This window comes from Equus caballus, chromosome X (genome assembly GCF_041296265.1).
Source record: "Equus caballus isolate H_3958 breed thoroughbred chromosome X, TB-T2T, whole genome shotgun sequence".
Classification (NCBI taxonomy): Eukaryota; Metazoa; Chordata; class Mammalia; order Perissodactyla; family Equidae; genus Equus; species Equus caballus.
The window spans coordinates 79,778,088-79,803,670 of NC_091715.1; positions in this window are offsets into that span (position 1 = coordinate 79,778,088).

Sequence of the window (25,583 nt, forward strand, 5' to 3'; positions counted from 1 at the left end):
CTTACATCACATCACCCTGATCTCTCTCCTGCTTCCCGCTTCAACTTTTAAGGACACTCGTGATCACATTGGACCCACTCAGATAGTCTAGAATGATCTTCCTATTTTAAGGTCAACTGATTAGCAACCTTAATTCCATCTGCAGCCTTAATTCCTCTTTACCATGTAACATATATTCACAGATTTGGGAGATTAGGATGTGGACATCTTTGGTGGCATTATTCTCCATACAACAGTCACCTTTCTTTTAAAGTTAACTTGCACTTTCAACCTAAAAATATATGCGTAGTTATTATTAAAAGGCTTATAATTAAATAAAAACCCTGCCTATTCCTCTACAACCCCAATACCTGCTCCCCAAAAGCAACAATTTTTCACTATTTTAGCTGTTTTTGGGGGGTTCTAAATTTATATATCTAAATAATATACTATTTATTAAAGTTTCCATTTCAACAACTGTTGATTTCATATTATTGTAGATGAAATTTAGCTGTCTTTCAACACACACATACACACACACCTCCCTTGCCCTCATCCTCCAAATATAGCTATCTCACATTTCAAAAAACTATTAGCCAGTGTTTACATTATTATGAATATTTAAGCATTATCTGTGAGGCCAAGTAATGTACTGTAATTATGTTTCCTGTCTTTTATAGTCTCCCTCTAGAGATAGTAATTGCCCAATATTTTTACTTGTTTGGTCATCTGTGTATCTATTGTTAATTACTTCTTCATGCTCTGTCAGGTCTGTTACACATTAATATAATTTTCCAAGTAATCAAATACATTAGGCAATACACCAATTTCAGTTTTCCTGGGAAGCCTCTCTCCTGGAGACCACTACTCTCCTGCTCAATCTGGACTGGTTGCTCTCTGGGCCTTCTGCTCAGCCATCATCCTGGGACTTCTCTTTGGCATCATGCTAGAAATTCTCTTACCTTTTTGGTTATGTTAGATCCCCTGTTTCCAGGGTCTTATGTATTCCTCTTTCTTGATTCTTTTCTTTTTAAAGTGAGGTATAATTTACTTAAAATAAAATGTATAGGTCTTAAACGTATAGTTTGATGGGTTTTGACAGCTATTTGTACACATTTACTTACCTTCTAAATCAAGATGCAGAACATTTCGATCACCCCCAGAAAGTTCCCATATACCCATTTCCAGTAAATTACTCTCCACACCAGAGGCAACCATTATTGTGATTGCTATCACTATGGATTTCTTTTGCCTGTTATAGAAGTTTATATAAATTAAGTCATAGACTATGTATTCTTTTGTGGCTGGCTTCTTTTGCTCAACATATTTTTGAGATTCACTCATCAGGTCATGAGTCATCCCTTTTATTGTTAAGTAGTACTCCATTGTATGAATATAGCACAGTTTGTTTATCAATCCTCCTGCTGTTATACATTTGGGTTGATTTCTTGGCTATTGTAGATCCTTTGCAGTTCCATATAAATTTTAGAATTATATTGTCAATTTCCTATTAAAAATTCAGTTCATAAATATAAGTTGTTATATGTAAGCCTCTTGGTGACCACAAAGCACAAACCTATAATAGATAAGGAAAAGATAATAAGACAGGAATCTAAGCATGCCACTGAAGAAAGTCATCCAACCACAGAGGAAGAGAGCAAGAGAATATAGAAACAGAGGAATTACAAAGCAGCCAGAAAACAATTAACAAAATGACAATAAGTACAATAAGTAAAATATCAATAATTACTTTAAACATAAGTGGACTAAATTCCCCAATCAAAAGATATGGAGTGGCTGAATGGATTAAAAGAACACAAGACCCATCTCTCTACTGCCTCCAAGAGACTCATTTCAGATGTAAAAACACATACAGACTGAAAGTGAAGGGATGGAAAAAGATATTCCAGGCATGGAAACTGAAAGAAAGCTGGTATAGGTATACTCATATCAGACAAAATTAACTTTAAAGCAAAGGCTGTAATAAAAGGCAAAGAAAGGCATTACATAATGATAAAGGGGGTCAATCCAACAAGCAAATATAACATTTGTAAATACTTATGCACCCAACATAGGAGCACCCAAATATATAAAGCACATATTAACAGATCTAAAGGGAGATATAGACATCAATACAATAATAGTAGGGAACTTTAATATACCACTTACATCAATGGATAGATGATCCAGACAGAAAATCAGTAAGGAAATATCAGCCTTAAGCAACACATTAGACCTGATGGACTTAACAGATATATACAGAACATTTTATCTAAAAGCAGCTGAATACACATTCTCCTCAAGTGTACATCAAGCTTTCTTCAGGATAGATCATATGTTAAGCCACAAAAACAAGTCTTAACAAATTTAAGAATATCAAAACAATTTCAAGCATCTTTTGCAACCACAATGGCATGAAACTAGAAATCAATCAAAAGAAGAAAACTGGAAAATTCACAAATATCTTGAGATTAAACAACATGTTACTGAACAACCAATGGGTCAATGAAGAAATCAAAGAGAAATAAAAAAATACTCTGAGACAAATGAAAATGGGAATACAACATACCAAAACTCACGGAATGCAGCAAAAGCAGTTCTAGATGGAAGTTCATAGTGATAAATGCCCTCCTCAAGGAATAAGAAAAATTTCAAATAAACAATCTAACTTTACACCTCATATAACAAGAAAAAGAAGAATAAATGAGGACCAAAGTTAGTAGAAGGAAGGAAATAGCAAAGATTACAGTAAAAATAAGTGAAATAGATATTAAAAAGACAATAGAAGAGATCAGTGTAACAAAGACCTGGTTCTTTGAAAAGATAAACAAAATCGACAAATCTTAAGCTAGACTCACCAAGAAAAAAAGAGAGAGGACTCAAGTAAATAAAATTAGAAATGAAAAAGGAGATGTTACAACTGATACCACAGAAATAGAAAGAATCATAAGAGACTACAATGAACAATTATACACCAACAAATTGGACAAACTATAAGAAATGAATAAATCCCTAGAAGCATGCGACCTTTCAAGATTGAATCATGAAGAAATAGAAAATCTGAGCAGACTGATTACCAGTAAGGAGATTGAATCAGTGATCAAAAACTTCCCAACAAACAGAAGTCCAGTACCAGTTCACTTCCCTGGTGAATCCTATCATACATTTAAAGAAGAAATAATACCATTCCTTCTCAAACTCTTCCAAAAAACAGAAGAGGAGGGATACATTCAAACTCATTTTACAAGGCCAGCATTACCTTAATATCAAAACCAGACAGGGACACCACAAGAAAAGAAAATTACAGGCCAATATTCCTGATAAACACAGATGCAAAAATCCTCAACAAAATATTAGGAAATTGAATTCAACAAAATATTAAAAAGATCATACACCATGACCACGTGTGGTTTATTACAGGGATGCAAGAATGGTTCAATATCTGCAAATCAATCAGTGTGATATACCACATTAACAAAATGAAGGATAAATATCATGTGATCATCTAGATAGATGCAGAAAAAGCATTTGACAAAATTCAACATCAATTTATGATAAAAAACTCTCAAGAAAGTGGGTATAGAGGGAATGTTCCTCAAGATTTTAAAGGCCACATATGACAAGCCCACAGCAAACATCATGCTCAATGGTGAAAAGCTGAATGCTTTTTCTCTAAGATCAGAAAGAAGACAAGGATGCTCACTCTCACCACTCTTATTCATCATTGTATTGGAAGTCCTGGCCATAGTAATTAGGCAAGAAAAAGTATAAAAGCCTTCCAAATTGGAAAAGAAGAAGAAAAACTGCCACTATTTGCAGATGACATGATATTATGTATAGAAAACCCAAAAGACTACACCAAATAACTGTTAGAAGTAATACATGAATTCAGTAAAGTTGCAGAATATAAAATCAATGTACAGAAATCTGTTGTGTTTCTATACCCTAATAATGAACAATCAGAAAAATATTAAGAAAATAATTCCATTTACAATTGCATCAAAATGAAAAAAAGCACCTAGGAATAAATTTAACCAAAGAAGTGAAAGATCTACACACCAGAAACCATAAGAAAAAGATGAAAGAAATTGAAGAAGACGTGAGTAAATGGAAAGATGTTCCATGTTTATGAATCAGAAGAATTAATATTGTTAAAATGTCCATACTACCTAAAAAATAGAAGGGTTCAATGCAATCCCTATCAAATTTTCAATGACATTTTTCACAGAAATAGAACAAATATTCCTTGAATGTGTATGGAACCACAAAAGACCCAGAATAGGCAAAGCAATCTTGTGAAAGAAGAGCAATGCTGAAGGCACCACACTTCCTGATTTCAAACCATATTATAAAGCTACAGTGATTAAAACAGTATGTTGTTTGAATAAAAACAGACACACAGATCAATGTAACAGAATAAAATGCCCAGAAATAAACGCATGCATATATGGTCAATTAATTTATAACAAAGGAGCCAAGAACATACAATGAGGAAAAGATAGTCTCTTCAATAAATGGTTTGTGGAAAATTGAACAGCCATGTGCCAAACAATGAAAAAGGACCACTATCTTACACCATACATAAAAATTAACTCAGAATACACTAACCACTTGAATATAAGCTCTGAAACGATGAAACTACTCGAAGAAAATGTAGGTGGTAAGCTCCTCGACATTGGTCTTGGCGATGATTTTTTGGATTGGATATTAAAACAAAGGCAACAACACCAAAAATAAACAAGTGAGACTACAACACGCTAAAAAGCTTCTGCACAGCAAAGGAAACCATCAACAATATGAAAAGGCAACCTATGAAATGGGAGAAAATATTTTCAAATTATATATCTGATAAGAGGTTAATATCCAAAATACGTGAAGAACTCATGTAACTCAATAGCAAAAAAAAAATCTTATTTAAATATAGGCAGAGTATCTGAATAGATATTTTTCCAAAAAGACATATAGTTGGCCAATAGTTACACAAAAAATGCTCAACAGCACTAATTATCAGGGAAATGCAATTGAAAACCACAATAAGATATCACCGTACACCTATTAGAATGGCTATTGTCAAAAAGACAAGAGATAGGGGGCTGGCCCCGTGGCCGAGTGGTTAAGTTCGCGCGCTCCGCTGCAGGCGGCCCAGTGTTTCGTCGGTTCGAATCCTGGGCGCGGACATGGCACTGCTTGTCAGACCACGCTGAGGCAGCGTCCCACATGCCACAACTAGAGGAACCCACAACGAAGAATACACAACTATGTACCAGGGGGCTTTGGGGAGAAAAAGGAAAAAATAAAATCTTTAAAAAAAAAAAAAAAAAAAGACAAGAGATAGCAAGTGCTGGTGAGGACATGGAGAAAAGAGAACCATTGTGCACTGTTGGTGAGAACATAAATTGATGCAGCCACTATGGGAAAGAGTATAGAGGTTCCTCAAAAAATTAAAAATAGAACTGCCATATCTTCTAGCAATTCCACTTCTGGGTATTTATCTGAGGAAAGCAAAAACACTAACTCAAAAAGATATATGTAACCTCTTATTCATTGCAGCATTATTTACAGTAGCCAAGAAAAATTAAGCAATCTAAGTATCGATTGACAGATGAATGGATAAAGTAAATGTGGCCTTTATATATACAGTGGAATATTATTTAACCACAAAAAAGAAGAGAATCTCGCCATTTGTGACAACATGGATGGACATTGAGGCCATTAAACTAAGTGAAGTAAGTTAGACAAAGACAAATACCATATGATCTCACTTATATATGGAATTTAAAAAAAAAAACAGGCTCATAGATACAGAGAACGGATTGGTGGTTGCCAGAGGCAGAGAGGGTGGGAGATGGGAAAAATGGGTGAAGGCAGTCAAAAGGTACAAACTTCCAGTTGTAAAATAAATAAGCCATGGAGATGTAATGTACAGCATGGTGACTATAGTTAATAATACTGTATTGTATATTTGACAGTTGCTAAGAGAGTAGATCTTAAAAGTTCTCAACACCAAAAAAGAAATTTTCTAATTCCATATGGTGATGAATGTTAACTAGACTTATGGTGGTGATCATTTCACAATATAGAATTATTATGTTGTACATCTGAAACTAATATATTGTTGTATGCCAATTATACCTCAATAAAAAATATCTTTGCGGTATTTTGATTGGGATTGCATTTAACCTATAGTTTGGACAAGCTGACATCTTAATATTCTTTAGCTTTCTAATTCAAAATCGTGATGTATTTTTCAATTTGTTTAGGTCTTTCAAAATTATATAGTTTTACATTCTTTGTATAGAAGTCTTGCACTGTTTTATAGTTTTAGTGTAAATGTCTTCCAGTTTGTTAGATATTGTATCGTCACTTGAAGTGCTTTGATGCTAAGGTAAATATTATTTTTTATTTCATTTTCCAATTGTCACTATATAGGGAGTACAATCGATTTTTGTGTATTCATCTTGTATCTGGAGGACTTCCTTAATTCATTTAATAACTCTAATAGCTGCTTTGTAGATTATTTTTTGGTCTTTGTACATAATCATGTCATCTGCAAATGAAGACAATTTTATTTCTTCTTTTCTAGTCTTTATACATTTTATGTACTTTCCTTGCCGTATTACATTCCCTGCACAATGTTGACTAAAAGTGGTAATAGTGGACATGCTTATTCTTGATGTTAGTAGTAAAATATTTACTATTTTACAATTGAGTAGTCTAGTTGTAGGGTTTTTGTAAGTTTCCTTTATAAGGATAAGGAAGTTTACTTATCCTAGTTTTGCTAAGAGTTCATGTTAGAACAGCTGTTGAACTTGATCACTTGATGCTTTTTGTGCATCTATTGAGATGAAGATAAGATTTTTTTCTTAATCTGTTAATATGAAGTGGACTATAATTAGTCAAGGATTCATGTTGTAGTGTTAGGGTAGCTTAAAGATACAAGATTCTATACAACGATTAATTACATCGGTAGGTTTTTCTGTTAAATCAATCTATTTCTGTGAGAAATCTCACTTGATCATTATCTTTTTTATGTTTTTCTGGATTCAAATTTGCTAATATTTTGTTTGGCATTTTTAATGTCTATTTTTATATTTGTTCTTTTGTAGTGTCCTTATCGGGTTTTGGTATCAGGTTTATGCTGACGTCACAAAACGAGTTGTTAAATATTTCCCCTTTCTCTGGATCTGGAATTTTCTTTATGGGAAAGCTTTAATTTATGAATTCAAGGGTTTTAACAGTTACAGGGTACTAATATTTTCAATTTCTTCTTGTCCCATTTTGGCAAATTGTATTTTTGAAGAAATTAGTCCATTTCATCTAGCTTATAAAATTCATTGGCTTTAAGTTATTTATATCATCCCCTCATCTTTATAATGTCTCTAGAATCTGTATTATCTCCCTTTTAACTCCTGATATCAGTAATTTGTGTTGTCCCTCTTTTTCTTCAGGATCAGTCTTGCTAGAGGTTTGTTGATTTTATGAAGCCTTTTAAAGGACCAATTTTGGCTTTTTAATTGACTCTACCTTATATCTGTGTTTTATTTTATTGATTTCTTCTATTGGTTATTTCCTTCCTTCTGCTCTATTTAGGTTTAGTGTGTTGTTCTTTTCCAAGGTTTTGGTATAGAAGTTTAAATAATTCATTTTTAACATTTTCTTTTTTTAACATATACATTTTAAGTTATAAATGTTCCTCCGGCACTGTTTTATCTGATTCCCACAAATTTTGATGCGTCATATTTTCATTACCATTTAGTTTAAAATTTATCTAATTTCCATGATGATTTCTTATTTGACCAATGGGTTTTTCGAAAGTATATACTTTAATTGTAAACATTTGGGGATTTTCTTTTTATCTTTCTGTTATTACCTTCTAGCTTAATTTCACTGTATTCAGAGAACATGTTCTATATGATTTTAGTCCCTTGAAATCTATTGTCTTGCTTTCTGGCCTAATATAGGATTCATTTTGGTAAATATTCCATATGCACTTGAAAAAATGTTTATTTTGCAGTTATTTGGTGTCTATGTATGTCAGGTCAATTTTTATCATTCTATTATTTGTATCTTCTATATTCTTTCTTTGTTTTTGTCTGATTGATCTATCAGTTACTGAAAGCTGTGTTAACATCTTCAACAATGATTGGGATTTGCCTATGTTTTTCTTCTGTTAATTTTTGGTTTATACTTTTTGAAGATAGGCATGTGAAGTTAGGACTCCTGTGCTTCCTGTTGGAATTTATACTTCATCATGGAATGCCACTCTTTATTTCTAAACTTGCTTCTTGTCTTAGGTTCTACTTTCTGATACTAATACTGCCAGAGCAGCTTTCTTTTGTTTATTTTTTGCACTGTATATTTTTTCCATACTTTTACTTTTAACCTATTGGTGTCCTTATATCTAAAGTACATTTCATATTATTATATTTTTAAATCTTGTCTGGCAATCTTTTTCTTTTAATTGCAATATCTAGTCTATTTACATTGAATACTGGTGTATGTAGTTCGTATCTACCATATTGCTATTTGTCTTCACCTTGTCCCATGTGTTTTGTGCTCTTTTATTTATCTTTTCCTATTTTCTTTTGGACTAATTAAGATTTTTATTATGTCTCTTCTGTTAGCTTTTAGTTATATATTCTTGTATTTTTAAACTACCCTATCACTACAATATGCATCCTTGACTAATTATACTCCACCTCAAATTAATACTTTAACAATTTCTCAAAAAATGGAAAAGCTTTACAACATTTCATCACCAGTATTCCTCCAACATTAATGATACTGTTGCCATAATTTTACTACTATATGTTATAAATCCCAAATAACATAATTATTATTGCTGATTTAATTAATTACTATTCTTTTTTATTTACCCACATATGCGCCCTTTCTTGGACTCATCATTCTTTCCAGAAGTTCTGTGATTTCTTCTGGGATAATTTTCCTTCCGTCTGAAGAACTTCTCTTTAGTATTTCCTATAGGGAATGTCTACTGGCAGTGAGTTCTCTCAGCTTTTGCTTGTTCGAAAACGTCTTTATTTCACCTTTATTTTGGAAAGATATTTTCATTGGGTATAGAATTCTAGCTTATTACTTTTTTTCTTTTTGCATTTTAAAGATATTCTACTTTCTTTCTTGGTTATACATTCTGTTACATAATCAGCTGTTAGTTTTATTACTGTTCTTTTGAAGAGAATATGTCTTTTTTCCTCTGGCTACTTTTACAATTTTTTTTCCTTTTTCATTACTTTTTAACAGTTTAGCTATGTTGTACCTAGGTGTAATTTTCCTACACCTACCTATGTAGTACCTAGGTGTAGGTGGGGTTTGTACATTCCCGCCAATAGGGTTCCCTTTTCTCTAGATACTTGCTAATATTTGTTATCGATTCTTGTCTTTTGAGTAATAGACATTCTAACAGATATGAAGTGATTTTGGTTTGGATTTCCCTGGTAATGAGTGATGTTGAACACCTTTTCATGTACCTCTTGGCCATCTGTTTGTCTTTATTGGAACAATGTGATTTTTTATACATTTCAACCATCTGATGAATTTTTGCACATTCTCCTCCATTTTGTCCATCTTTTTATCTATTTACCTTCATCTGTTAATTATAAATATTTTACAGGCTTTATCATCTCCTGCATTTGGATAATCTGTGGTTATGCAATTGCTTATTTTTTTCTCATGATTATAAGCCAGATTTTCCTGCCTCTGTCTAGTAATGTTTTATTGTATATCAGACATTGTGTATAAAAAGACTGTAGAAGATCTAGATGATATCACTGATCAGAGAAGATTCTCTATTTCCTTGGCAGATAGGGTGAGAGGTTAATCACGTAAGTATAAGAGATTGATCCAGGTTGTATGTGTGTTACAATTTTAGTAAGATTCAGTTCATCTCTGGTTCATCTCTATTCCCTATGACTTGCCCTTCTTGACTTTTGATTCAAAACCTGGCAAGAGTTTGTCTCCTCAGCCCCAAAAGACTTACAGAGATTCAGGTTTACCAACTGGAGGATTTTAGTTTAGCTGTTTAGTCACCTGTACTACACAGCTTCAAAACTTGTCAAATGTTTTGAAGGGGATATTTGCTCTGTGTTTGTAGTAGCCAACTCCCAAACAGGCCCTTATCTCTTAAGCACCATGAGACATCAGTAGATTTTTCTGTGTCCTTTTAGAAGCTTCCAAGCCATCCCCTAAGCCACTTACACTGCCCCAATCTTACCAAATTCCTATGGGGGAAACAAACTCCTCAAACAAGCTCATTCATTTCGAGCTCCTCCAGTTTCCAATTGTCTTACTAGCATTGCACAACCACTATAAGCTCTTCTAGTTTCTCTTTCTCCAGTGAAGTCCCTCTGCCTAGGCCAAGTACAATCTTCATCCCCCACACAGAATTGGCTAATGATCATCAACTCTCTCAGGAAGAGCTCTTCCCTTTCTGGAATTTCAGTTTATCTGGTCCTTGCTGCTCGCACCCCTCTTCCATGTCTTTATTTATTATGCAAATAATATTGTATTAAAAGGTATGATTCAGCCAGAATCCCATTACTCCAACAGGTTACTGTGTTCATTCATCCATGACACTTTCCAGTTTTTGTCAGTATGTTAACATAAAATTCCATGATTGTAATTACTCTACCTTTTGAAAAAGTTTTATTTGGATAACTATGGCTCATATCACAAAGTTCCACGTCTTACACTCACATCCTATGCTAATTTCTTTACTTAAACCTATGGTGTGGTTACATCGAATAATTCAAAGGAGACAAGGAAGAAAGGAAAGGATGGTTCCTGGCACCTCAGTGGGTGGAGATCTAGAGAAAAATGACTCAGCAGTTTGTGTTTAGGAATATGGGGAAAGCATTCTAAATTATAAGCTCTATAATGGCAAAGCTATGACTGGCTTATTCACTAATATATTCTCTTTCCTACGTTTTGAAGTGTGGTTTGAAATTTTATCTTTTTTTTCTCTGACTGTTGCCTTGATTTACTCTAGGTACTGGTCTACTATGACCTACTACATCATACATAGAAGCAAAAATTTCTTGGTTTGTTCTGTTTTTGGTGGAATAGACCCTCTTTTAGGTTCCAGAGAAGGCACAATGGAAGATAGCTGTTGAGTCCTTGAATGTTTGAAAATATCTTATTTATACCCTCATATTTTATTGAGTCCAGTTATAAAATTCTAGGTTGAAAAATAATTTCACTCAGATTATTATTATTATAGTTATTGCTCTCTTGTCTTCTAGCTTTCTGTGTTGCTACTGAAAAATCTGACACTAATTTGATTATAAATCTTTTGTATGCAGCCAATTTTGGGGGTGGAGTTGGTGAGCATGAACAGCTTTTAGAATAATTACTGGGGCTTGGCTTTTATTGGCATGGGGGGCTGCTTAGGGTCGGACATCTCATTTCAAGCAACCAAGGCCAGGCAGGAGTAGGTGGCAGTTGACGTAGGAAGCTTAGGGAAAACACATTCCTTCTATCCTCCAGATCATCTCTATCTGCCTTAGTCTTGACTGAGAGTTTCTGTTTGATGTAAAAAGCTCTTATTAAAAGTAGAACAGAGTGAGAAGTATATGCTTTGGCTGTTAAGGCCCAGGAGTACTCTTCCAAACAGGTGAAACACATCTATAGGCTACGCCTTCTCAGTGAAAACTATCTTTTGTCTGGGGAAATATGGATTATGACAGTATTTCTCAAACTGTGGTAAGGAGCTTCTGCATCAAATATATGAGATGTGCTTGTAAAAATTCATATTCCTGGGCCCTGCTTCAAATGTATTTATTCAGAATATCTCAGTATTGTCATAGGAATTTGTATTTAACAAGCTCCCCAAGTCATTCTTATGCACATTAAAATCTGAGACCCACAGGCTTTGGGGAAAATGTCCCTATTTACTATATGTGTGACCCTGACAAGTCTCTCATTCTCTTTGAGGCTATTTCCTCACTTGAAAATTGAAAGTAACGTCGATCTTGCATGGTTATGCAAAGGATTAAATGAGATAAACATTTAGGGAACTGCTGACACACAGTAGGTATTCAACTAACATTAATTTTTTCTTCCTTCCTTGACTCCCCTCAGCACTTTATTAAGTTGAAAATCTCTTCCTTAACCCAATTCACCCCAACTCAAAAATCAAGATATGTTGTGAAGAATTCAAGGCAACTAGAAAGATCTGTGATCAAAAGTATCATCCCCTTTCTTCAACTCCCCCAAAACCAAGGACATTGCAATTTCAAAAAAAGTAAGAGACGGGCTGGCCCCGTGGCCAAGTGGTTAAGTTTGGGCGCTCCACTGCAGGCGGCCCAGTGTTTCCTTGGCTCATATCCTGGGCACGGACATGGCAGTGCTCATCAAACCACGCTGAGGTGGCGTCCCACATGCCACAACTAGAAGGACCCACAACTAAGAATATACAACTATGTACCAGGGGGCTTTGGGGAGAAAAAGGAAAAAAATAAAATCTTAAAAAAAAAAAAGAAAAGATTTGAAAAAAAAGTAAGAGAAATCTTTTCCACAAATATCCTGACAGATTTACCTGGGCCTTTATATCTCTAGATAAATCAAACATGACATTTTTATAGACAAAGTAAATTATGCTACAAATATTTCTAGATTTCTGTACTAACAGAGTGACTTCATTTGTAAAGAATAATATAAAATATATAATTTTGTATATATTCTCCTATGTTTCTTATTCTCCCACTCTCCTGTTTCATGATTTCAATATTTCCAGAAATTTTACGTCTTCATAAAGGCATCATCTCAGAAAATATTACGCACTCCATTTGGCAACTTGATAGTGTTCATGGCAAACAATGGGTAATTTATTTACCACTTCTGTATTGTCGATGTTTCCAGCGGTTAATTAGAACAGGAAGATCTGAGCCAAAGGAATTGGATCAGTTAATGAAGAGGTCTTAGTTTCCTCTGGTATTGATAGTAGTCCTTGGTGTTTCCAATAAAATTAATTACTAGTGCTGGTTAGGTAGTAATGTTGGCAATTACCTACAGGGCTTTCCATGCTCACCATTAAATGCTGAGGATGTTCAGCTTGGTGAGATCAGTAATTGTAGAAGCAAAAGCACTATATTCCATTGGCAATCCCGTAAGATCCTTAATGCTATTCTCCAGCTAATGATAATGTTTGTGGAGAGCTGTGCTTTTTAAAAAGAAAATTGAAATGGCTACAAAATTTATTTTTGGGTGAGAAATAAGAACAGAAGATAAGTGAACATCAAATCATCCCATTGACTATAAGAAAAGAACAAAGATTAGTTATATTTGGAAAGCATTCATACTTGAAGAAAAGAAAAAGGTATTTTAAATTTTGTCTAACTATGTATGTTTGTATATTATTTGTGCGCACACACACACACATGCACAGATTATTGAGTGAGTGAAAACTAATCAAAATTTCAAAACGCTAACAGTGGTCATTTTGGGTGATATAGAGAACAATTTCATATTAGCAAACAGTCAACATGAAAGAGCTTAAAACCCCCCTTTTGGAAAGCAGCCCCTTTACCTTATTTGCTGTAATTCTAGTTCAATTCTAAAAGAAGTTGAAAGAACTAAACTTCTCCATACATAGGCCTATGACCATCTCCCAAAATCCTCCCAAGAAAGAGTCAGGAATGACTGTTCCTGTAACCAAGGGACTAGAATTGGAACTGTGGCAGGGTGGAAGAGAGCTAAAAATGAAGAGTGAGAGAGAGACCAAAAGGAAATGGAATTCCCAGATGCCAATATGGGGTGACTCTGAGTGAACTGAAAGGCAACTCAGAAAATTAATATTTTGTATCTTTCCCTGAACTCCAAGTCTATTCATGACCTGCCAATGAGCAGGGCCATCTTTCAGATGTTGAAAGACATAAAGGGTTATACTCATTTCAGTTATGGATAGTACTCACAAAACTCTCTCTTCACTGTGCGAGTACAACCTGAAACCTGGTTAAAGGGATATCACTAATAGATGTTAGGACGAATGAAACCAAGAGAAAATTCACCTAATCAAATCCTAAGAATGACCAGTTCTTGCACTGATCTTATGCTCATAAAACTTTTTGTTTGGTTTAGTTTTTGCTAGCTAACAGAATTGGGTAACTACACTGTAGCAGCAGTAATAGTACTACTTATTTTTGTTGCTCATGTGGCATTTCATCAGCAATAAAGACCAATTTTTTAAAATGAATTACTTTTGACTGTTGTTAGGGATACTGGCTGAGCCTAAACAATAGTGTCTGGGCTCTCTGATGCACTGACCATCTTTTTGTACTAGAAAAGAGCCTGGGAAAAGGAGCTCTGCTTGAAAGACTTGCTGAGTGGGTGGAAGGGAACAGGAACATGGAGGGGAATGCCTGACACTTGTTCTCCAGCCTGAATTCATGTATAGTAGTCCCCCATTTTCCATGGGGGCATATGTTCTTAGAACACCCCCCCCCCCGGTGGATGCCTGAAACCTCAGATAGTATGGAAACCTATATATACTATTTTTTTCCTATATATACTATGTTTTTCCTATACATACATACCTATGGTAAAGTTTAATTTATAAATTAGTCACAGTTAAGAGATTAACAACAATAACAATAAAATAGAACAGTTATAACAATATACTGCAATAAAAGTTACCATAGATCTTAGCTACATCAGCATATGATTTTTTTCCTTTCCTTATTAAGTGGAGAACTTTCTCCTTTTCACTTAAAGGAAACACCTTATGGCTTCTCTTTGCTATACCAGAATTGCCAGCATCACTAGTCTTGTACCTTGGGGTCATTATCCAGTAAAATAAGGGTTGCTTGAGCACTGCTATACCATGACAGTTGATCTGATAACCAAGATGGCTATTAAATGACTCATTGGCTAGTAGTATTCAGTATGGACAAAGCTATGATTCACCTTCTGGATGGGATGGAGCGGGATGGCAAGAGAGTCCATCACACTACTCAGAACGGTGCCCAGTTTAAAACTTATGTATTGGTTATGTCTGGAATTTTCCATTTAATATTTTCAGACAGGGTTGACTGCAACTGCAGAAAGTGAAACCACAGATAAGGGGGAACTACTGTACTGTGTTTAAGCATTAGTGAGAGTGGAGCCCTAGCCTCAAGGTAAAAGAGGCTTTTGGGGATTTAGGGCTTAAGCAGAGCTACTTTCACGCTTAGGCAATAGAGTACAACACAAATTGTGGAGAGAGGCATTTTCCCAAATCGGGGCAGAACACAACCCTGATTCATTTAGGACTGAAGGAAGTGTAGTGCTATTTCAGCAACTTGAGGGCTGCCGCTTTGGTCTCCTGGGTTCTACCAAGACTTTGCCTCAAATTTAATGTCTAAGCCTGACATTACAAGTGGGGAAACAGGGATGAGGAGCCTGATGTTAAATGGGGTTAGGGGAACATAAAAGGGAATAGAGGCTGAGGAACCTGATCGCTCACCATACCCTAGGAGGTGCCAGGTCCTTTTGTTGGAGAGGATAGAGCCACAGGTCTGTATCGTGGCTAGGCAGTGACCTCTGCATTTCCAGAATATTGCCTGTAAATAGCTAGGAATCTCTCAAGCAGTCGCTTTTGTGAGGAAGAGTTACCATGTGGCATTCAGAGCTCCATGCTTCCAACGGCAGATGTTTCATTAAAGCTCTGCAAAGTCAAATGTACGTATATTTCTGTAGCTGGCCTCAATTCTGTTCCAATATTCTGATCCACATTGGGGGATTCCTCAGAGAAGAAAAAATTAAAATAAAATTCAAAATTCCCCTAAAATGTTCTAAATTACAAAAAGTAAAGAAAAATTACCAAGAGTAAAAAAAGAAATCATTATCATAATAACACAAATTTTGTTCTGTCAAATCAAAGTCCTTAGACTAAAATTCAAAGTTTATTATAAGACTGCATAATAATGAAAGGGAGAATAATTGACTTTATGTCTATGGTCCAGACCATATACAATAGATTACCTACAATTAAATCTTCAGTTATAATGGTCAATCTCACTAAATGAGACCCCAAACATATGCCATAGCACTCAAAAATTACAACTAATAAAGGGCACCAAACAAGACCAGTCTCTAATACTTCTTGAAGAAGTTTATAATTATTCCAATTGTTTTTCCCTTTCACAAGTCCCATTTGACCTATATTAAGACAGAATAAAAAAGAATTGATTCTATGAATTATTATAATGCCTCCTATCACAGTGCCACCTATAAAACTCCAATTCCAAACATTATTGAAATAACAAATTCTGTTAGGTAAGCTGTTGAAAAATACTTTGCTATCATAGATTTTGCTAATGTTCTATTCAGTGCCTCTTTCAAGAGCCCCCCGGCCTTAATTTACATTCTTCTTCCAAGGAGCACAATACACCCTTACTTGGCTCCCCATGATACCATCACGTAGACTATGCAGATAAGACCTCAGTCACATGCAGTTCCCTCCCAGAATCCAGGTATGACATTTTGTTGATAACACTTTTTCTATGTAGACATCCAAATACTCATTAAAGAGGTTTCTAAGAACACTTCTAGTGCTTATTTGGATTTTTGAGGTGACATATTCCCATTTACAAATTTTATTACTCATACATCTGCTTGTTATAAATGAAGCCTGACTCACCAACAAGCCCTAGAGGCTGTACTATGCTACGAACACTTTCTTTAAAGTTACCAGGCCACACCTTTCTAGATAAAGCCTTAGTCACCCTTACTCATGTTTCCTGGAGCTTTTGGACTACTCAGGATGGCCATTGTTTGTCCATAGGTTTCTGGCGCAAAAACTGCCTTCTTCAGCTCCTGGAAATACTCTATTAGGAGTTGCTGGCCACATATTAGGCCTTATTGGACACTGAAGATCACTGGTCCTAAACAAATGGCCCTTTGGCCCCAGTTACCCATTATGCCTTGAGTCACAGAGGCAGTGGCCCATCAGCTTGGTACAGCAACATAAGTCCTCTGGCTAAAATAAAAAGGACATCTTTAGGACAAAGCCAGATCTGGGCTATACGGGATTTTCATTTGTAGGAGGAAATGCTTTCTTCTTGTCTTCAATTCCTTGACAACGACTATGATGTTAAAGGATGTCACCCCTCTTCTGGAGCCATCAGCCACTTGCAGGGATGGGACATGTTGGGGAACAACAAAAGGAGTTTGTACACTTTACAGATGGGCAGAGTCACTATCACAAATGATGGAGCCCACTGGAGAGCAGCTGTTTTCCATCCCCTCTTGAGGACATCCCTGACCAAGTATGGACCCAAGGGTCAGCTAAATTAGCTGAACTATAGGCTTTTGTTTTAGTATCAGAAGATACTCTGGGCAACCATGGACATTTTCCACACTTTTTATTGACTCCTGAGCTGTGCCAATGGGTTGTCACTTATAAAAAGAGCATTGCAAAATGTATTGCCTCATAACATTCTAATACACAGTGAAAAATGATTCATATTTCAACCTGACAAAATACAAAATGGTAGGCTCTTGAGCAAAGGACTCAGATGAAATTTCCACACTTCAGTCTTACTTCATCTCTTTAGGAAGGGAGACAAGATCAAGAGCAAAGGTGAATATCATTAAATATGAACCCTTAATTATAAATTCCAAATGGGCTTGATCTTTGTTTTTGATAGCCCCACAGTGTGGACCTACATACTGCAAGATTTACCTACAATATGAAATGCATAATTAACATTAGTAATAATTTCTATCACAAAAGTTAAGAATTAAAATTTGCACATCACAAAGTGCCTTCCAATAGAAGATGCTCTGAAATCTTCCTGAGTATGTGGATATTAAATGAGATGCCCAAATAATATCTATTCCAAGTTATGGTGTCCCCGGCTCTCAGGTCTTCAAACCCATGCCATTGCACCAAAAATGTCACTATTTGACTTTCTAACTACCTTTTGCTTGACTCTGCTTACTTTGATTTATAGATTAGATCTGAGATACTGCCACCCACTGAGAAGATCCCACCCAATTCTGCAGTATTCAATGGGCCATCTTTTGGAATGACTGCCACACAGTATTATTCAATTTACTCAATGTTTTGCAGGGGGTTATAGTTTCTTAGAATCTAAAATAATGAATAAATTCCAACAATATAAATTCTGTTTAGATTTTTCAATTAACAGCATTTAAAATTTTATTTTTAATTTTTTTTTCATTGAGGTAACATTCATTTATAACATTAGATAAATTTCAGGTGTACATCATGTTTCAATTTCTGTGTAGACTACATCACGTTCACCACCCAAAGACTAATTACCATCCATCACTATCCCCCCTGTATCCCCCTGTGCCCAGCCACCCCTTTCACCCTCCTCCCTCCCCCATTCCCCTCTGGTAACCACCAATCTAATCTGTGTGTTTGTTTGTTGTTGCTGTTGTTTTTATCTTCTATTTGTGAGTGAGATCATATGGTATTTGACTTTCTCCACCTGTCTTATTTCACTTAGCATAATACACTCAAGTTCCATCCATGTTGTCACAAATGGCCAGGTTTCATCTTTTTTCTTTTTATCTGAGTAGCATTCCATTATATATATATACCACATCTTCTTTATCCATTTGTCCCTTGACGGGAACCTAGGTTGTTTCCAAGTCTTGGCTACTGTGAATAATGCTGCAGTGAAGATAAGGGTGCACATATCTTTAAGCATTCTTGTTTTCCTTTTCTTTGGAGAAATACTCAGCAGTGTAAAAGCTGGATCATATGGTAGCTCTAGTTTTTGAGGAATCTCTATACTGTTTTCCATAGTGGCGGCACCAGTTTACATTCCCACCAGCAGTGTATGAGAGTTCCCTTTTCTCCACATCCTCTCCATGCCTTGTTATTTTTTGTCTTGTTAATTATAGCCATTCTGATAGGCATAAGGTGCTATCTCATTGTAGTTTTGATTTGCATTTCCCTGATGATTAGTGATGTTGAACATTTTTTTCATGTGCCTCTTGACCATCTGTATATCTTCTTTGGAAAAATGTCTGTTCAGATCTTTTGGCCATTTTTTAATTGGGTTGTTAGCTTTTTCGTTGTTGAGATGTATGAGCTATTTGTATATTTTGGATATTAACCCCTTATCAGATATATGGTTTGTAAATATCTTCTCCCAATTGAAATGTTGTCTTTTCATTTTGTTGATGGTTTCCTTTGCGGTGCAGAAGCTTTTTAGTTTGATATAGTCCCATTGGTTTTTCACTTATTTCCCTTGCCTGGTCAGACATGGTGTTTGAAAATATTCTGCTAAGACCAATGGTGAGGAGTGTCCTGCTTAGGTTTTCTTATAGAAGTTTATGGTTTCCAGTCTTACATTCAAATCTTTAATCCATTTTGAGTTAATTTTTCTGTGTAGTGTAAGATAATGGTCTACTTTCATTCTTTTGCCTCTGGCTGTCCAATTTTCCCAATACCATTTATTGAAGAGACTTCCTTTTTTCCATTGTATGTTCTTGGCTCCCTTGTTGAAAATTAGCTGTCCATAGATGTGTGGGTTTATTTCTAGGCTCTCAATTCTGTTCCATTGGTCTGTGTGTCTGTTTTTGTGCCAGCACCATGATGTTTTATTTATTTGTACTATTTATTTGTAGGGTATTTTGAAATCAGGGATTATAGTACCTCCAGTTTTGTTCTTTTTTCTCAGAATTGCTTTTGCTATGCAGGGTCTTTTGCTGTTCCACATAAATTTTAGGATTCTTTGCCCTATTTCTCTGAAAAAATGTCTTTGGATCATTGATAGGGATTGCATTGAATCTGTAGATTGATTTAGGAAGTATGGACATTTTAACTATTTTAATTTTCCACTCCAAGAGCACAGAATATCTTTCCATTTCTTTGTGTGTTCAATTTCTTTCAACAATGTTTTATAGTTTTCAGTGTACAGGTCTTTCACCTCTTTGGTTAATTTATTCCTAGGTATTTTGTTCTTTTTGTAAATGGGATTGTATTCTTAATTTCCCTTTCTGCTAAATTTTTGTTAGTGTATAGAGACACAACTGATTTTTGTATGTTGATTTCATATCCTGCAACTTTACTGTACTCATTTATTCTTTCTAAAAATATTTTGGTGTATTCTTTATGGTTCTCTCTATATATAATCATGCCATCTGCAAATAGTGACAGTTTCACAGCTTCCTTTCCAGTTTGGATCCCATTTATTTCTTTTTCTTGCCCAATTTCTCTGGCTAGCACTTCCAATACTATGTTATATAGGAGTGGTGAATGTGGGCATCCTTGTCTGGTTCTTATTCTTAGAGGGATATCTTTCAGTTTTTCTCCATTGAGAATGATATTATCTGTGGGTGTGTCGAATATGGGCTTTATTATCTTGAGTCACTTTTCCTCTATACCCATTTTATTCAGAGCTTTTATCATAAATGGATGCTGTATCTTGTCAAATGCTTTCTCCGCATCTATTGAGATGATCATGTGATTTTTATTCTTCATTTTGTTAATGTGGCATATCACGTTGAATGATTTACAGATATTGAACCATCCCTGCATCCCTAGCATAAATCTCACTTGATCATGGTGTATGATCTTTTTAACGTATTGTTGTATTCGATTCGCTAGCATTTTGTTGAGGATTTTTGCATCGATGTTCATCACTGCTATTGGCCTGTAATTTTCTTTTTTTGTGTGTTGTCGTTGTCTGGTGTTGGTATCAGGATAATGTTGGCTTCGTAGAATGAGTTAGGAAGCTTCCCCTTCTCTTCAATTTGTTGGAAGAATTTTAGAAGGATAGGTATTCAGTATTCTTTGAATGTTTGGTAGAATTCACCAGGGCAGCCATCTAGTTCTGGATTTTTATTTTTGGGGAGGTTTTTGACTACTATTTCAATCTCCTTACTGGTGATTGGTCTACTCACATTCTCTATTTCTTCTTGATTCAAGTTTGTAATGTTTTGGTATGATTCTAAGAATTTATCCATTTCTTCCAGATTATCCAATTTGCTGGTGTATTTCTTTTCACAGTATTCGTTTATAATCTTTTGTGTTTCTGAGGTGTCCATTGTAATTTCTCCTCTTTCATTTCTGATTTTATTTATTTGAGCCTTCTCTCTTTTTTTCTTGGTGAGTCTAGCTAAAGGTTTGTCAATTTTGTTTACCTTTTCAAAGAACCAGTTCTTAGTTTCATTGATTTTTTTAGTCTCTATTTCACTTACTTCCACTCTGGTTTTTTATTTTCTTCTTTCTACTGATTTTGGTTTTGTTTGTTCCTCTTTTTCTAGTTCCTCACGGTGCATTGTTAGATTACTTATTTGAGAGTTTTCTTGTTTGTTGAGGTAGAACTGTATTTTTATTAACTTCCTTCTTAGTAACACTTTTGCTGTATCCTATAAAGTTTGACATGTCATATTTTCATTTTCATTTGCTTCCAGGTATTTTCTGATTTCTCCTTTGATTTCTTCATTGACCCAATAATTATTCAGTAGCTTTTTGTTTAATCTCCACATATTTGTGGCTTTTCCAGTTTTCTTCTTGTATTTGATTTCCAGTTTCATACGATTGTGGTCAGAAATTATTTCAATCTTCTTAAATTAATTGAGATTTATTTTTTGGCCTAACATGTGATCAATCCTGGATAATGTTCCATGTACATTTGAAAAGAATGTGTATTCTGTGGGTTTTGCGTGGAATGTTCTGTATATATCTACTAAGTCCGTCTGGTCTAATGAGTTATTTAAGGTCAATGTTTCCTTATTAATCTTCTTTTTGGATCATCTAATCCATTGATGTAAGTGGAGTGCTAAAGTCCCCAATTATTATTGTGTTGTTGTCTATTTCTCCTTTTATGTCTTTTAGTAATTGCTTTATATATTTAGGTGCTCCTATGTTGGGTGCATATATACTTACAAGTGTTATAGCCTCTTCTTGAATTGTTCCTTTATCATCATGTAGTGCCTATATTTGTCTCTTCTGGAAGTTTTTGTTTTAAAGTTTATTTTGTCTGATACAACTATTGCTACCTCAGCTTTCTTTTCACTGCCATTTGCATAGAGTATCTTTTTCTGTCCCTTCACTTTCAGTTTGTGAGTGTATTCAAGTCTGAAGTATGTCTTTTGTATGCAGCATATATATGGGTCTTGGTTTTTTATCCAATCAGGCATCCTATATCTTTTTATTGGAACATTTTGTCCATTAAAGTATCTATTGATAAGAATGTAGTTGCCATTTTGTTCCTTTTTTTCTGGGTGTTTTAGTAGTTCTTCTCTGTTCTTTTCTTCTTCTTTTGCTCTCTTCACTTGTGGTTTGATGGCTTTCTTTAGTATTATATTTGGGTTCCTTTCTCTTAATTTTTTTTGTGTATTTATCATAGGTTTCTGGTTTGTAATTACCACGAAGTTCATATATAATAACCTATGTATATAGCTATCTGTATTAAGTTAATTGTCTCTTAAGTTTGTCCTCTTGCTAAAAGCCCTACTCTTTTATCCCCCCAGAATATTTTATGTTTTTAATATCATATTTAACCTTTTTTTGTGTGTGTATCCCTTAACTTCTTTTTGTGGAAATAGATAATTTTAGTACTTTCATCTTTTGACCTTATATTAGCTTCATAGATGTTGATCTGATAACTTTATTGTATATTTGCCTTTATCAGTGCATTTTGGGGGATAATTTTCTTATTCTTATTTGTGGTCTTTTCTTTTCCACTTAAATGAATCCCTTTAACATTTCTTGTATGGCTGGTTTATTGGTGATAAACTCCTTTAGTTTTTCCTTGTGTGGAAAACTCTTTATCTCTCCTTCCATTCTGATTGATAACCTTGCTGGGTAGAGAATTCTTGGCTGTAGGTTTTTTCCTTTCAGCACTTTAAATATATCATGCCACTCCCTTATAGCCTGTAAGGTTTCTGTTGAGAAGTCAGTTGATAGCCTTATGGGGTATCCCTTGTTGCCTTTCTTTTTCAGCTTTTAGGATTCTCTCTTTATCGTTAATTCTTGACATTTTAATTATAATATGTCTTGGTGTGGTCCTCTTTGGGTTCATCTTGTTTGGTGCTCTCTGTGCTTCCTGTACCTGGAAGTTTATTTCCTTCCTTAGGTTAGGAAAGTTTTCAGCTATTATTTCCTCAAATAGATTCTCTGCCCCTTTGTCTCTCTCTTCTCTTTCTCGGACACCTATAATACAGATGTTAGTATTCTTGATTCTGTCCCAGATGTTCCTTAGACTGTCCTCATTCTTTCTAATTATTTTTTCTTTTTTCTTTTCAGCTTGGGTGATTTCTTCTGGTCTTTCCTCCAGCTCACTGATCCATTCTTCTGTATCATATACTGTGCTATTGAGTCCCTCTAGTGAACTTTTCATTTCCAGTATTGAATTCTTCATTTCTGATTGGTTCTTTTTTATATTTTCCAATTCTTTGTTGAAGTTCTCACTGTATTCATCTATTCTTCTCTCAAGATCAGTAAGCATCCTTATGACTATTAGTTTTTACTCTTTAGCAGGTGGATTGTTTATCTCTGTTTCATTAAGTTCTTCCTCTGAGGATTTATCCTCTTCTCTTATTTAGAACATATTCCCTTGTCTCCTCATTTTACCTCTTTCTCTGTGCTTATAGTTTTGTATTAGGTAGATCAGCTACATCTCCTCATCTTGGAGAAGTGGCTTTATGTAAGAGATGCCTTATGAAGCTCAGCAATGTGCTTTCCTCTCATCACCAGTTCCAAATGTTCCAGGAGTGGCCCCTGTATGGGCTACATGTATCCTGTTGTGGCAGGGTTGCTCTCACTTCAGGTGCATGGGAAAGCTAAGTTGTCTCCCTGGCTGGCTAGTTATAAGGCTCAGCTGTGTGTGGCTGCTACAGTTCCTTTAGTTCTTGGTTGGGTTGGGGGTGCCCCAGCACAGTTGGCTTCAAGGACTAATAGCACATACCTGCTGCTGTTTTATTGTTAATTGAGTAGGTCCCCAGCATGGCTAGTTGCTGTTCCCAGGGACTCACAATTGCTGGAGTTTTCAGCTCTCTAAGGAGTGCATCTCAGTGAGGCTGGCCCAAGGCATGGCAGCACCCAATTGTTTCATGCTTTGGAAGGTGAGGCTGGCCTCCTCCATGGCTGTTTGAGAAGTGCAAGTCTGCTGCAACTGACAAGCCCCACTACCTGCAGGCCCACATACCCTATCAACACAGTCCCACCATGTGCACAAGCCCCACCTCGCTGAAGCAGACCCACTTGCCCACTGCAGAGGCCCCACACATTCTACCAGTGCAGGCCTGCCCCTTGAACTCACCCTACCCTACAGAGGCAGACCCACTTCCTCTGCTGCAAAGGTCCCACACACTCTTCCTCTGCAGGCCCACACATTGGCGAAGAGCTTGCTAGTCGGTGGGGTCAGTCCCCAGGGCAGGCTGCCTGCCCTTGCTGAGCTGGATTAAATCAGTGATCTAGTTGGTGGGTCAAATCCCTGCACTAACAGGACAAGGGAAGAACTCCAATGGTGTCTGCAAGTGTCTGTATCAGCTTGCTTGTACTACGTCACTATAATGGCTGCCGCCAATGTCTCAGTCCCTAGGAGGGTGGTCTCAGCCACCTCCCGCCTCCCTGAGATGTGTCAAGAACCTATCAAGTGAGTCTCTTTCACCAAAGGGGTGTGCATCTTTCTTTCTGGTGATTTTGTGTTGCTTTCCAGAATGAGTGAATTTGTGCATGGACCCTTTAAGAACAGGCTTTTCTTTGTCTTATGCTTAATAGCTTTTCTGGAGGTATTCCCCATTGTGTTTTCTTTTTCTTTTTATTTTTGCCAAGGAAGATTTTCCCTGAGCTAAAATCTGTGCCAGTCTTCTACTTTTTTTGTATGTAGGCCACCAGCACAGCATGGCTGATAACAGAGGAGTGTAGGTCCATGCCCAGGAACTGAACCCAGGCCACCAAAGCAGAGCATGCTGAACTTAATCACTAGGCCACTGGGGCTTGCCCTCCCATTGTTTTTAATAGCTAGCAAAGCCAGATATTATGACACTCATCTCAATTGTGCTGAGTTCAAACGCTGCTTATTGTGGCAAAGCTACCCCACTCAGATCCCTGGCTCCTCCAGGAAAAGCTTCATACTATAATATTGCTCCTGGCTGTGAAGCATTGTAGCTAGAATGTGTTCTTTTCCTCTCCAGAAAGGTATTTCTGCCTCTTCCACCTCAGTCAGCACTGTTGCTTATTGTAGGGGTTCTTTTTATCCAATTTCCGGTTCTCTCTCAGGCATAATTCTTCCAAGGAGAGTTTCAAATTTCTTGTATCCATGGGAGGAGGTGAGTTCAGAGTTCACCTACGCCATCATTTTCCCAGCAATCTAAAATTTTAAGTGAAATTGCACTTTACAACACAAAGCCCAAAATTTGACAGATTTTCCCCATGCAAGTCCTCTAACTTTCTTTCCATTATGTGTTAATATTATTGGCAAAGTTGTTTTAAAATACTAGAAATGACTACCCAAATACTTGGGGAACCTTAGGTCTTCTTATATCTACGAGGTAACATAACCGCCATTGTCAAAATGCACATTGTGCACCCTATTGGATGGCAGTCATATCTCTTTGTGACACCCTGACCGATAAGTTTCTAAATCTATAGGTTATAGATTTGGCTCAAAATTACTATA